The sequence below is a fragment of the Mustela erminea genome, chromosome 2 (genome assembly GCF_009829155.1).
Source record: "Mustela erminea isolate mMusErm1 chromosome 2, mMusErm1.Pri, whole genome shotgun sequence".
Taxonomy (NCBI): domain Eukaryota; kingdom Metazoa; phylum Chordata; class Mammalia; order Carnivora; family Mustelidae; genus Mustela; species Mustela erminea.
In genome coordinates this window covers 9,473,561-9,487,334 of record NC_045615.1, presented here as the reverse complement: position 1 = coordinate 9,487,334, position 13,774 = coordinate 9,473,561, and the positions used below count along the sequence as shown (strand labels likewise).

At 36.8% G+C, this 13,774-nt stretch overlaps 1 protein-coding gene across 2 annotated transcripts in view; it reads right to left on the bottom strand.

Moving 5' to 3' along the window:
• GALNTL6 (polypeptide N-acetylgalactosaminyltransferase like 6) overlaps positions 1-13,774 on the bottom strand; it is a 1,222,158-nt gene that overhangs the window by 356,258 nt on the left and 852,126 nt on the right. The gene's annotated exons all lie outside the window — the stretch shown is intronic.

Here is a 13,774-nt window from a genome sequence, read left to right as displayed (position 1 = left end):
GAGAGAGATTTATTTTAAAGCACTGTCTCATACAGTTGTGGAAGTCTGGTGAGTCCAAAATCTGAGAGGGGAGACAGGTAGGCTAGAGATTCAGAAAAGAGTTGCAGTCAGAATCCAAAGACAGTTTATTGTCAAGATTCTTTTTAACTCAGGGAAAGTCAGTCTTTATTCAATTAAGGCCTTCAAATGATCAGCTGAGGCACACCCATATTAAGGATAATAATCTGCTTTATTCAAAGTCCACTGATTCAAATGTAATCTCATTCAAGGAGCATCCCAATTAATATTTCACCAAAATATATGGGCACCACAGCCCAGTCAAAATGACACATAAAATTAACCACACACTCACTTTTTACATACTTAAGCATGATTCAAATCTCCCTAGTAACAATAAATACCTTAATAAACCAGTTATGAAATTTCTAAAGTAGGTCAGTTTAATATTCATTTGCAATTTGAGTTCATTTAGCACTGTTATTAGGACTTATTTTAAACAGCCAGAGCTGGCTCAGAGGAAGAGGATAACTTAATTACCTTCTCATTTTAAGTAATATTCATATTTCTTCTTTCCTATATAGCTCCTTTTAATTTTCTGCTATAATTTATAGCATTATAATTAGGAGTTCTGATGGTATACTTGAAGAAAGTGTGTGCTTATGGATAAGTGGGGCCATTAATAGACCAGGATTTTGGGTCCTGTCTGTTTCCTTCACATGACTTTGAAAGGTACAGATGCTCAGCGTTTAATACATGAATGATAAGCAGTTACTTTAACTCAGTCACTATTAGCCAGGAAAGGCAAGTCAGCTAAGCAAAGCATTTGGAATAAGGACAAGGGCAAGCCAAACTTCTTCACTGAGGACAGTTATTTCTCTGGCGCGGTGTTTTACTTCCTTGAGGTATGCTCCTCAGGTGACAGCTGTGAAGAGAAATGCTAGTGATCACGTAAGGGCAGTAAAGTTGATGCCTTTCGCCTCTTGAGGAAAATGAAACAGATGCCCGTGTCTTCTTATGCTTCAGTCCTATGATCTAACTGAAGTTATTGTCCAGGATTAAATCTAGAGTATGCTCAAGTGGGTCTTACTGTTATATGACAAGTGAGGATAAGGAAGTGATGTCAGTGCAGTAGAATGGTGGTTAGGAAAGGTAAGAAATGGATCGTGTTTATAATTCTTAAAAATTACGGCTTCATTTTGCTTAGATTTACAGCTTTGTGGTCTTGACTGGGTCAACTAAACTTGCTTTTGTTTCCCTTTCTAACAAGCAACATATTGCTGTACATTCTTAAATATATTGAGGGGAGAAAGAAAAGCAAGAGTGAGGTTCAAGTGGCTGGTGATGGACTCGCCCAGTGGTGATTCATTCGCTTAAAATCCACATGGGTCAAGGTTCAAGCAGAGAGGTACAGCCAGTACAAGACACATATTAAGAGATGTGTTTCGAGAAATTGCCTTGGGGTGCCTGGATGGCTCAGTGGGTTAGGCCTCTGCCTTCGGCTCAAGTCATGGTCTCGGGATCCTGGGATTGAGCCCTGCATTGGGCTCTCTGCTCAGCAGGGAGCCTGCTTTTTCAGCTCTCTCTGCCTGCTTCTCTGCCTACTTGTGATCTCTCCCTCTGTCAAATAAATAAATAAAATCTTTTAAAAAATTGGCTTATGCAATTGTGGGGACTGGTGAAAAAAGCACAAAATCTGTAGGGCAAGCCACCAGGAAGGTCAGGCTGGAACTCTTGGGGATGAGCTGATGCTGCTGTCCACAGGTGGAGTTCCTTCTTCTCCTCTAGGAAAGCCTCTGCTCTGGTATTAAGGCCTTTCTACTGTCTGAATCAGGCCATCCAGATTATCTAGGATTACCACCCTTACTCAAAGTCAGTTCATTAGGGACTTAAATCACATCCCCAAGATACCTTCACAGCCATATCCTAGTTGAGTGTTTCATTCACTAATTGAGGACTGTAGCCTATCCAGGTTGACAAATCAAAAAACAAAACAAAACAAAAACAAAAACAAAAAAAAACTCAGTGTCCAAAAAGCCTGACACTTTTCACTGTCTATGAGATTTATGTCTCCGTGCTCCTTCCTTTGTAAAACGAATAAACTATGGTGTCTGTGTCATAGGATTTTTGTGTGGATGAGATAGGATTACACGCTCTACTACATGTATAGTGTGCAAACTAGGGTCTGGCACAAAGTAGCACTCAATAAATATTTGGCATCATTATCACCCATTAAATAGTTTATACTTATCCAAGTATTCTCATCTTACATCTTGAATTTCATGGTCAGATGAAGTCTTTAAGCACGAGATTTATTTTTGCTTTTTAAGATGAAAAACTGAAATAGAGAAAATTTAAATGACTTGTCACAGACACAGCCTAGGTCAAACAATCTGGGCTAGAAAGCATGTTTCTTCTCTTCTGGTGCCTTTTATGACTGAGATGGCTGTGTCACTGTCCATGTTTCTGCCATTACTAACAAAGTTTTCTTTAACTTTAAATTATACACTAAAATAAATGGTTGTTAGTTACCTATATTAGAAAACCCAAGGTTTGGCTGGATTCACCCCATCTGTTGAGATTTAAATGCAATTTGATTCAAATACCTATCAATTTATGATGGAAAACTCAGTGGCCCTCCCAATATCATTTGCAATGTTGGGGGCCATTCTTAGTTTTGACCACCACCTTCCCATGTCATTTTTCTATCTAGATTTGAAAAGCAGTTCCCTTTCCCTGATGCCTACCAAGGCATTTGAGTGTAGCTGGCTGTGTTGGATGGTAACAAAGTGGTTTTATACATTGCCACATTTTCCTTTAACCTCATTTCCCATAGAAATGATTTTGGCACTATTCCCTCAGACTCTCCTCTTTCACCTATGACTTTAACTTTCTCTGTTTTCCTCCTCTGCTCACTTCTCTTGCTGTTAGTCCACACTCCAGTATTCCAGTTAATATTTGTTGGGTTGTGACTATAGCCTTGAGTGGGAAGAGGGGACGAGTTCACCCTTTTCCCATTCCTATACTAAGCAAATTGTCACCTGGTATATTTTCTAAGCAAAGTCTGTTCTCTTCCTAAAGGAACGGAAACAAACAAACCAGCCACCACAACAAGAAACCCCATTCTCTATTCTAAAGAACCCAAGAGATTAGTTTTCAGACAATGCCTGTATTAAGGTAAGAATGTTTCTACTACGCCTTTCAAAAGAAAAAAACAACTCAAAAAGATTGATTGGTAAAAAATCGCTAACAGCTATAGGCTTATTTTACTTCCTGTTTCAACCCTTCACTGACCTTTAGAAGATGAATTTCTTCTATGCTGTGTAACTGCTGTTCTGTGGAATCATCATTAATTATCAGGAGCTGCAAACAAAACCCGCCATGATGGATTATCTTCAGGCCACAGCGTAATTACTGACTCTAATCATGGACAGCTCCGGCATAGAGGTGCCAGATATCAGGACAGTAAGTTTTGTGTGTGTATTTCAAGGAAGTATTATAAAGCATAAAGCAGAGAAAAGAGAAAGACCATTAGTGTTAGCGGAGCTCCGTGGCCTTCAGCATGTTTTTGACTCATGTTTAACAACAATCCACGATAAAATCAGCGATGGTCACATCTTTCTTTCTTCCTCTCTCTTCCCTTCTTCCTCCTCCTTTTTTTTCTTTTTTAATAAAAGAAGGTTATCATAATTTTTTTTCACATAATAAACCCTGAAATACATTCTTTGTCCTGCGCTCATAACAGAGCAGAAACAAACAAAAATTATGTTCTCCTTACCTAAAATCTGCTTTCCTAAATCATCCGTTGTTAATTTTCAGATTTAATAGCATATACTTTTTGCAGAGTATAGCCCCAGAATTTAATTCTTGTCTGTAATTTTCCCTTTTTATTGCTAACTTCTTGTTAGCAATAAAAGATATATCCACTGCACTGTGGATATATCTGCTGTGACAAATAATTCATGTTAAGTAAGTATATTTTTCGTCCCTCACTACAGAGTGAAAAGCACATAGGCTCAAGTTTTCAGAAAGCAAAACATCTGTGTGTTTCACACACATGTTATTTGTTAGAATTAAGTTTAAGTTTAAGGAATATTTAAGTCCTCAGGGTTGACCTTCAGAGATCTCTTGTTTAAGAAAACTAGTAATTCATTGGTCATGTCAGTGGCCCATTTGTATTAAACAACTTAATCAAACAGTAAGATATTTGTCTTCATTTTAGAGACAGAATGCCCTTTCTGGGTACAGAACGATGCTTAGGAATTGCTAGGTTGTATTCAAGAAAGGGGTGTCTATGGATTTCATTTGCTCTCTGAATGACTCATTCATTTCACTTGCATCATTGGTATGGTTATTGTTCACTCAGTTTCCATGAATTAAAAGACTCAGTGAAATTACATGGTGTATCTTTAAAAATGTATGTGCCCTGTCATGTATGTTTCTGACTAATGGGTAACAAAGCCACAGTAAAATCAACACTGGTTACAGCCTCCCCCCTGCCTTTTTCCCCTCTTTTTTCAATGAAATAATTGCAATTATTTTATCTAATAAAATTTGAAAGAAAATTCTGTACCCAATGTGGAAAAAAAATATACACAATAATGGACTCTTTCAAAAGTTTTTTTGGTAAGAATAAAGTGTTCAGAAAGTGTCTGTTGAAAAATGGGATTTCCAAGATATTCGGAACTCAAACTTGTTTCCAAGGAAATATAATGCTAAAATTATAGTGCAGAAGATTTGACACCCAAATCTGGCATACTATTCTTGAAGCCATTTCTATGTGCTTTGGGGCAGAAGACCCAAGCTGATACTAACATCAGCTCCGTCCATTATGAACTGTGTAACTTTGAAAAATTTACATATTCAGCCTCACCTATGAAATGAGGATAATAAATATGCTTAATCAAAGGAGAGATGTAAGAGTTAAGAATTATGTAAAGTGCTTATGCCTGATGGACAGTAGGCACTAAATAAACGCTCACTCTTAGTAAATGTTCATATCTTCTGATGAGGATAGCTTGGAGTAAAAAAGGGTCACTGAATTTGAGGGCTGTGAGAATGACTCTTAATAAGTAACTATAGGGACGCCTGGGTGGCTCAGTTGGTTAAGCAGCTGCGTTCGGCTCAGGTCATGATCCCAGTGTCCTGGGATCGAGTCCCACATCGGGCTCCTTGCTCAGCAGGGAGCCTGCTTCTCCCTCTGCCTCTACCTGCCATTCTGTCTGCCTGTGCTCGCTCTCTCTCCCTCTCTCTCTCTGACAAATAAATAAAAAAAAAATTAAAAAAAATAAGTAAGTATAAAGTAGACAAAGCTGTTAAAAAGTCATGTCTTAATGACACCAATGCGCCCATGCACAGACACACAGACACACACACACACACACACACACACACACACCCAACACTATCACCAATAACAATCCTGAAACCTCTCAAGGTAGTTGGCACTAACTAAAAGCTTTTGAAGCTAATGGAAAGGAATTTATTTCTGAGACAATTAAATAAAAACAAATCAAAATATGTTGACTCATATTGTAAACAGTATCAAACAATAGAAAAAAATTATGATCTGACATTTATGCATCATAGCATTATGAAAATATATACTTTTAAAGTTAGACTGCCTGAATTCAAGATCTGCCCCTCAGCTGTTTGACTTGGGCAAACTGCTTTGTCTCTCAGTATCTCATTTCCTTCATCATCTGTAGAATGGGTATAGTTATCGCATCTAACATATAGAGCTATAATGATGATGAAGTGGCTATTAACTGTAAAGTGTTTATAACAGTAAAACACTCAATAAGTTGTTCTCATTGCTATAATTCTAAATGGCTTTTGCTTCGCCATCATAGGCCAGAGAAGGAAAACAATGTTGTGATTTTTATTCCCTACTCTCCTTCAGAAATGGCATGATTGAAGGGTTTGCTTGTTTTCCTAAAGTAAATGACAGCGCCGCTTGCTATACTTGGCTGATCAGCAGAGTCAGACAGTGGTGACAGCTCACATTTGTGGGAAGTTCAGCATGCAGCTCAGAATACTTTATTGCCAGGCTGCCCGCAGAATTTCTAAAGTTCAAAATGGATGAGACTAGAGACTCTGCAAAGGAAATTTATCCTATAATTCAATATTAGTAGAAAATTTTTTACCTCAATGAAATTTGACCTAAATAAGAAAAAAATAGTAAGATATAAGATAGTGTCTAAAGGAAGAGTTAAATAGAGCAGCGTGGGCACCACAGAAGGGATGAGAAATGGGAGTGCAGATTGATTTCGGCGCAAGAAACAGAACTCTAGGAAGATGTTTTTTTCTGGTTTGTTTTCTGTGAGAAGATAATGGTTCAGTTGGAAACAAGTGCTTACACCTGAAAATTAAACATAATTATATTTATAGTATACCACACGGACCTGTTGTGTAAACCCGAATAAAGCAGAGATAAAGCAATCTGAGCAAATGAGCATTTATTTTTGAATTGTGTTGTTTTGACTTTTATAATTTATACTGAACAAAGTCCACCAATCTGAAGAAGGTTAATTTCCCTTGGTAAATGTAAAAATGTTTTAGATGAAAATGGTTTAATGATGATCAGAACCACTAAGAACATAAACATCTGAGAAGTGTGTGTGTGTGCATGAATGCATGTTAGGGAGAGAAAGAGAATGTGTCCACTTAACATATATAACATATATATATATATATATATATATATATATATACTTATATTGTCAAACACCACACATATCTAACCAATCTACCATCTTGATAACAAGGCAGTTTGCCTATTTTTTAAGATTTTATTTATTTATTTGACAGAGAGAGAGCAGGAGAGTGGCAGAGGGAGGAGGCTCTCTGCTGAGCTGGAAGCCCAAAGCAGGGCTAGATCCCAGGATCCCAGGATCATGACCTGAGCTGAAGGCAGATACTTAACCAACTGAGCCACCCAGGCGTCCTGACAGTTATGCCTATTAAAACTGTTTGCTGGGGCACCTGGGTGGCTCAGTGGGTTAAAGCCTCTGCCTTTGACTCAGGTCATGATCCCAATCAAGCCCCGCATCCGGCTCTCTGCTGGGCAGGGAGCCTGCTTCCCTTCCTCTCTCTCTGCCTCTCTCTCTGCCTACTTGTGATCTCTCTCTCTCTGTCAAATAAATAAATAAAATCTTTAGAAAAAAAAAACTGTTTGCTTAGTGTCTGCTCTGTGATTAAAAACAAGGTGCCAACTGTTGTGGATACAATGCCAAATAATGCCCAGGCCTGATGCTACAAAAACATAGAGTCTAGTGAGGAAAAAAGTAGTGAGCAATTACAGATTTGTAAAATCTCTCTTGATAATCAAAAATCCAAATTATATTCCAGATTGTGAAATTATCTGAATGTTTTATTCAGGACTCTAGAAGTGGAGTAGAAAACAATGGAAGAGGGCAGAGAAGAGAAACCTCCTTTTGTAAAGGGTGTGTCATCGGAGCGGGGTCCGGAGAGCAAGGAAATTGCCCTAATTCTTCTCTGATACTAGAAAAGTGCAGAACGGTGACATAAGACCATACAAAAAGGAAGGGGAAAAAAGGGAACAAGACCATAAAAACAAGAGGAAAAGAGACACAGAAAAATAACAGGAAAGTGCCATGTCTTAGCAGACAAAGGGCAGGGTCAGTTGAAGAAAGTAGTGAGAGGTGGTCAACGTATAAAACTGCAAGCAAGTGGGAGGTGAGAGATGAGATGAGAAAAAGCCATTAGATTTGACAAGAAAGAAGTAAATGCTGATCCCTGATGGGCAGGTAGTTTCAGAAAAATTTAAAAATCAGATGAAAGCTGCCAGCTACTCAGATGAAGTTGATCTGGGGTAGGACTTAGAAGAATGGGTACGGATCAAATATTTGAGAATCTTAGTAACAAAGAGAAAGAACTGATGCGAGTTAAAAGGAATGAAAGCTTAGTCTTGGAAAAGAGTTATGATTAGGAAACAGGAAACCTTTTCATATTTGAAGGAGGAAGAGATGATACCTATTGAATGGTATTGGCAGAAACAGTGACTGAAACTGTGGATCATAATTCTGGAATAAAAGGAAAAAGTGATTTAAAATCGAGTCAAATATCCATACTAGAGAAGAGGAGACAGAGCCCTGAAATTGTGAGGAAGGATACAAGACATGCTGAAAAGAATAGGAATGTAATAATGTCTCTTTCCTCATTAAACCCATGTCCTGGGCTTAGAGTCCATTGTTCTTAACCAAATGTGCAGAATCTCTCACATCGTTCTTGTACCCAAGTTAGGTACCTCTGTTTGACTTTTAACAGGGTCCTACCCTGTTTCATTTTGTTTTGTGTTTGAGGAGAGGTTTTGGAATTATGATTGACTGCTGCACTTCTGATAAAATCTTGGCATTGATATTGACAATTGCAAAATGCAGATAACTGGGTACAATAGGCTTTGGTGACAAAAAAAGAAAACAAACAAACAAACAAACAAACAAATCTTCTTTCTTAGCTTGAGGGCCTTCTTTAAGCATAACCTGGGTGACTTTTCTAATAGTCCTGCAAAATAGAAAGAAATGTTTTAAATTCTGCACTTGGTAGAGTTTAAGACTCATATTAGCATCTTTGTTTTATAGGTACTCTGAGTCTGATTAAAGCTGAGTTCTTCTGGAAGTTTTGCCTTGATTTCTGCCTCTGCCAACCTGAGACGTCACGTGTCTGAGGTCTGTAGAGCCATTGGGGTGATGTGAATTCAGAATCGCAAGTCTGTGTGAGTACTCTTGGTGGTTCACATTCTCAGGAAATGTTTTTCCTCCCTCTGTTCAGTGACAAGATTGAGACATTCAGATTTAATTTTCTATCTTTCTGAGAGGTATCTTTATTTCTCATTAACTTTACACTTTGACTTCTGGCTTTGTCTGGGCAGGATAAGATTTCCTATTAGATCTCCCCAACTTGGTTTTTTTAAAAATAAAATAGTAATGTGTCATAGTCAATGACAATTTATAATCCATGGTATGTTAGATATGATGGATTAAGTTTTTTTTAATTTTTTATTTTTTATAAACATATAATATATTTTTATCCCCAGGGGTACTGTGAATCGCCAGGTTTACACACTTCACAGCACTCACCACAGCACATACCCTCCCCAATGTCCATAACCTGACCCCTTCTCCCAACCCCCCTCCCCCCAGCAACCCTCAGTTTGTTTTGTGAGATTAAGAGTCACTTATGGTTTGTCTCCCTCCCAAGCCCATATTATTTCATTTATTCTTCTCCTACCCCCTTAACCCCCCATGTTGCATCTCCACTTCCTCATATCAAGGAGATCATATGATAGTTGTCTTTCTCCGATTATTTCGCTAAGCATGATACCCTCTAGTTCCATCCACGTCATCGTAAATGGCAAGATTTCATTTCTTTTAATGGCTGCATAGTATTCCATTGTGTATATATACCACATCTTCTTGATCCACTCATCTGTTGACAGACATCTAGGTTCTTTCCATAGTTTGGCTATTGTAGACATTGCTGATATAAACATTCGGGTGCATGTGCCCTTTCGGATCACTACTTTTGTATCTTTAGGGTAAATACCCAGTAGTGCTATTGCTAGGTCATAAGATAGTTCTATTTTCAACATTTTGAGGAACCTCCATGTTGTTTCCCAGAGTGGTTGCACCAGCTTGCATTCCCACTAACAGTGTAGGAGGGTTCCGAATAAGGTTTTTTTTTTCTTCTTTTTGTTCACAAGTGCTACTTGTAAAAAATTAGCTAATCCATTAGAAAGGAGAGTTCTCTTGTATTTATTTCCCAGTAGGGAGAACTTATTTTTTGTGTACCTACTGTGCCAGGCACTGTCTTAGACATTGAGGATTAAAAAGTGAACAAACCAGACAAAAATCCCTCCTCTCAGCAGATTTAATTCTAGTTCCTGTGCAATATGGTGATACCAGAAGTTGTTTGGCTGTGATAAAATTTCATTTGTGCTGGGGTGCCTGCGTGGCTTAGTCAGTTAAGCATGACTTTTGGTTTCAGTTCAGGTCATGACCTCGGGCTCCTGGGATTAAGTCCCACATCAGGCTCCATGCTCAGCAAGTGGTCTGCTTCTACCTCTGCTCCTCCCACTGCTCATCCTCTTTCTCTCAAATAAATAACATAAAACCTTTAAAAAATTTCATTTGTGCCACTAATTATCAGGTAAATTCTACTGCAATGAATTCTCTTTTGTAGAACTCATTGCAAGTGTAATTAAGTAAAATTGTGATCATTTCTTTGATGTCTGTCCTCATTATAGACTCCATGGATTCGGGTAATGCTTTCCTTGTTTGGTCCTGTATTCCTTGCACCTAAAGCAGGGCTGATACCTGGAGGTCGGGGGGCACTTAATAAATATGGATTAATAAAGAAAGTACACTTGCTAGAACATCCAACTGAAAATTAAGTTTTAATAATAATAACTGATTTTATCAATTTTTCTACTTAAAGGTGTCATATACTAAACTTAAAATTCTTTTGTTTTTCCTTTTTTTTCATGAAAAAGTACTTAATTACTCATATCAGAGTTCACATCAAAAATTATAATGCCATGCTTTCTTCTGTGCTGTAGTCTTAAAAAAAATCTTTTCAGTTTAACATATTCAATTCTTTAGATACTATCAGAACTTTTTTGCTTAACATAGTTCATTTTATATTTAAATGATCATTTTTCTTTACTTCATTGTCTCCTTTGGCAATACTATTATTCAAAGCCAATTCTCTGCATTCTATTCTAAATGTCCATTATTATCTATGACATTAGCAGACATCTCTTTCCATTCTCTCCACATTATAGGTGTGTACTCAGATTTCTTTTCTGTAACACCCTGGCTGAGTTGAGCCAGCTTTTCAAGGCTAAATAATGATTGAATTTTTATTTGTTCTATTGAAGTTTTAGTTCTTCACACTTTTTATCTTGACCCATTCTTGTTTAATAGAGGCAATGACCTCTTTGATCTTATTAAAGTTGAGTAAAAATTCTCTATTACTTTTTACTTCATTAATAAAATATTTTTTGAGGAACAAGATTTTCTTTGGAGCCCTTCAATATATCTCTCTCTCTCTTTTTGTAAGCCATAAGTTTTTTGGTTTTGATTTTTGGTATTGATATGTGGCTTTTTGCTCTTTGCTTATATATTGATAAAATTCAGTTGACATTTTTTTCTCATAGAAAGTTCAGAGAACTGCTGAATAAAGTAGCTTATGTGTCTTTTTGAAAGAAGAACCCTGGACCTTGGCACGTGGGGGAATACTGCTCCTAACACTATTCTCCTTGGTCTGAACACCCGTTTCCCATCCCGGACAGATTCAGGGATGGAGACCAAGTAGATTGGGCCTCCATAGCATGAAAATTGTTTACTTGCAGGCAAGTTTGAAATATAATCACAGGAATTTTGAGATTTCTATCATAAGCTTTCTTCTTTCTTCCAAATTCCTATACATGGAGAACACTTTACAAAACACGAATGTTTTAGAAATGTTATGACCTCTCTGGCATGTCTTAGGCCAAATAGCATAAGGTATGCCCAAATGTTTTGTACTGAATAAGATCTTTGCCTAGTGAAACACTTTAATTAGAGGCCTTTAACTCAACAAATAAAAAATATTGTTGATTCTTGAACAATGTAGGGATTATAGGCCAACTTCCTGCACAGTTAAAAACCTGAATATAATTTTTGATATCCGTAAAACTATACTAATAGCCTACCGTTGACAGGAAACCTTACTGAGAATATAAATAGTCAAGTAACACGTATTTTCTATGTTATATGCATTATTATAATAAAATAAGCTAGAGAAAAGAAATGTTCTTTAAAAATCATAAGAAAGAGAAAATACATTTACAGTACCATACTGTATTTATTAAAAAAAATCCACATATAAGTGGACCTATATTTCAAACCTGTGTTGTGCAGTGGTCAGCGGTATGCACAGTATACCCAAATATAATTTCATCCTGATAATAAGATAATTCCATTGTGTCAAATGTTCCATTTTTTAACTTGAAAGCATAAATGTTTAGAAATGCGTATTTAATTCATTACATATACATGTATAAATCACTTATATAAAATAATACTATAGAAGAATTATTGTTTCTGATTATCCAGAAAACAGTTTCATAGAAATTCTTCACATACACATTCAACTTCAGATTCTTTATCATCTCTAAGAGCTGTCAGTGAATTTTCTAACAGAAGCAGAACACATCATCACTGGACAATTAACTAAGCCATTTTTTTTTGTTATTAAGACAGTTCTCTTTTTAAAATTCACTCTGTGACTGTCTCTTTTCTCAACATAATCAGTTAGTGTAACACGCTGAATGTCATCTTTAAATGTTTTATTTACAATAGCCTTCAACACTTGGAGTTGAGAAGCTGCACACCCAGAGATAATGACTATAATCCATGTGAAATTTCTTTACCCCTTCCCTTTAAAAAAAAAAAAAAAAAAACCACACACACACATTTATTTGGATGACATCTGAGGATCCCAAACTACCATTTATTGAAGTTATTTCAGGAAATTGTACTTCCTCTGTTTGCTCAAAATAAACTAAATTGAGAATTTGACTTGTAACATAAGAACTTTGGGGAGATTTGAATAGCAGTTAACTCCTGACTGTTAAGTTCTTTGTTTTGTTTTGAAAAATATCTCCTTATATTAAAGTACAGGGTAAAAATAAATTGAATTGGTATGCCTCAAAATGGGTGCCAAATACTCTTAAAAATTGTCAATCATTAATTTAGAACTTGAAGCTATAATCTGAATCTCCTTCAGCCATCTGGACTAACCTGTGGTTATCAAAAGCAAACCTGTGAGACGAAGAGTAAGGGTAAGCCCCAATAATGAACATAAAGTTAATGACTTTGGTAAAGAAAGTTGAGCAGAAAACTTAAAAGGGAATGACCTAATCCAGAGTCAGTTACCTACCAGAAGACATCTTAAAATAAACAAGAGCAAAGGCCCAGAATACCAGTATTAGCAAAAGGCAGTAAGGTGGTTAGCTGGAGGAGGACAGGGATTTTTTCCTCCTGCATACACACTGATATTTGCAGTGCCTACCTCTATGCCTCCATGATGATGACTTGGCATGCAGGGTGCTGTTCACTAAATGAAAAAAGACATAGCCTTTAGATAAGTCCTGATTCTTTTTTGCACTTAAAATTGTTTTAAATCCTAGTTCTAAAATTGTTTTGAATCCTTGTTTGAATTCTAGTCCTACTTTTGCAAACCATATGACGTTGGGCAAGCTAAACTGTAGTTTTCTCATGTGTAAAATAAAGATTCTAATGATTCTTATTCTTAAAGGATTTCATAAAAGATGAATTATCTAACATACATAAGTAATATATTGCATTTAGTACCATGAGAATAAAAGGTTACTGTGTTCTCGGGAAAAGACTGCTTTGGGAACATAATATGTAAACACCAAAACTGGTTTTAAACGCATCCTCAATGATAAACGACAACTTGCTTTAATAACTGAAGTTCTGAAACTCAGCCAAGCAGTGATAGCCTTAAGTTTCTAAACACCAGCAACTAATAGCTCTTAACTCAGCTCCTAAAAGTCGTGGAGTCAGCCAGGCTAGCTCCACTAATACAGCTACACAGCTAAATCAGGTCAACCAATCCCTAGACACGCCCACTTCTAAAAATCCACCAATCCTAGAGCCCCACATTTTCTTAAACCTAGTAAGATGAGCTTTCTGCTGTGCTCATAGAGACAATCTTTCATAGTTCTCCCTCACATAGCAAGAAATAA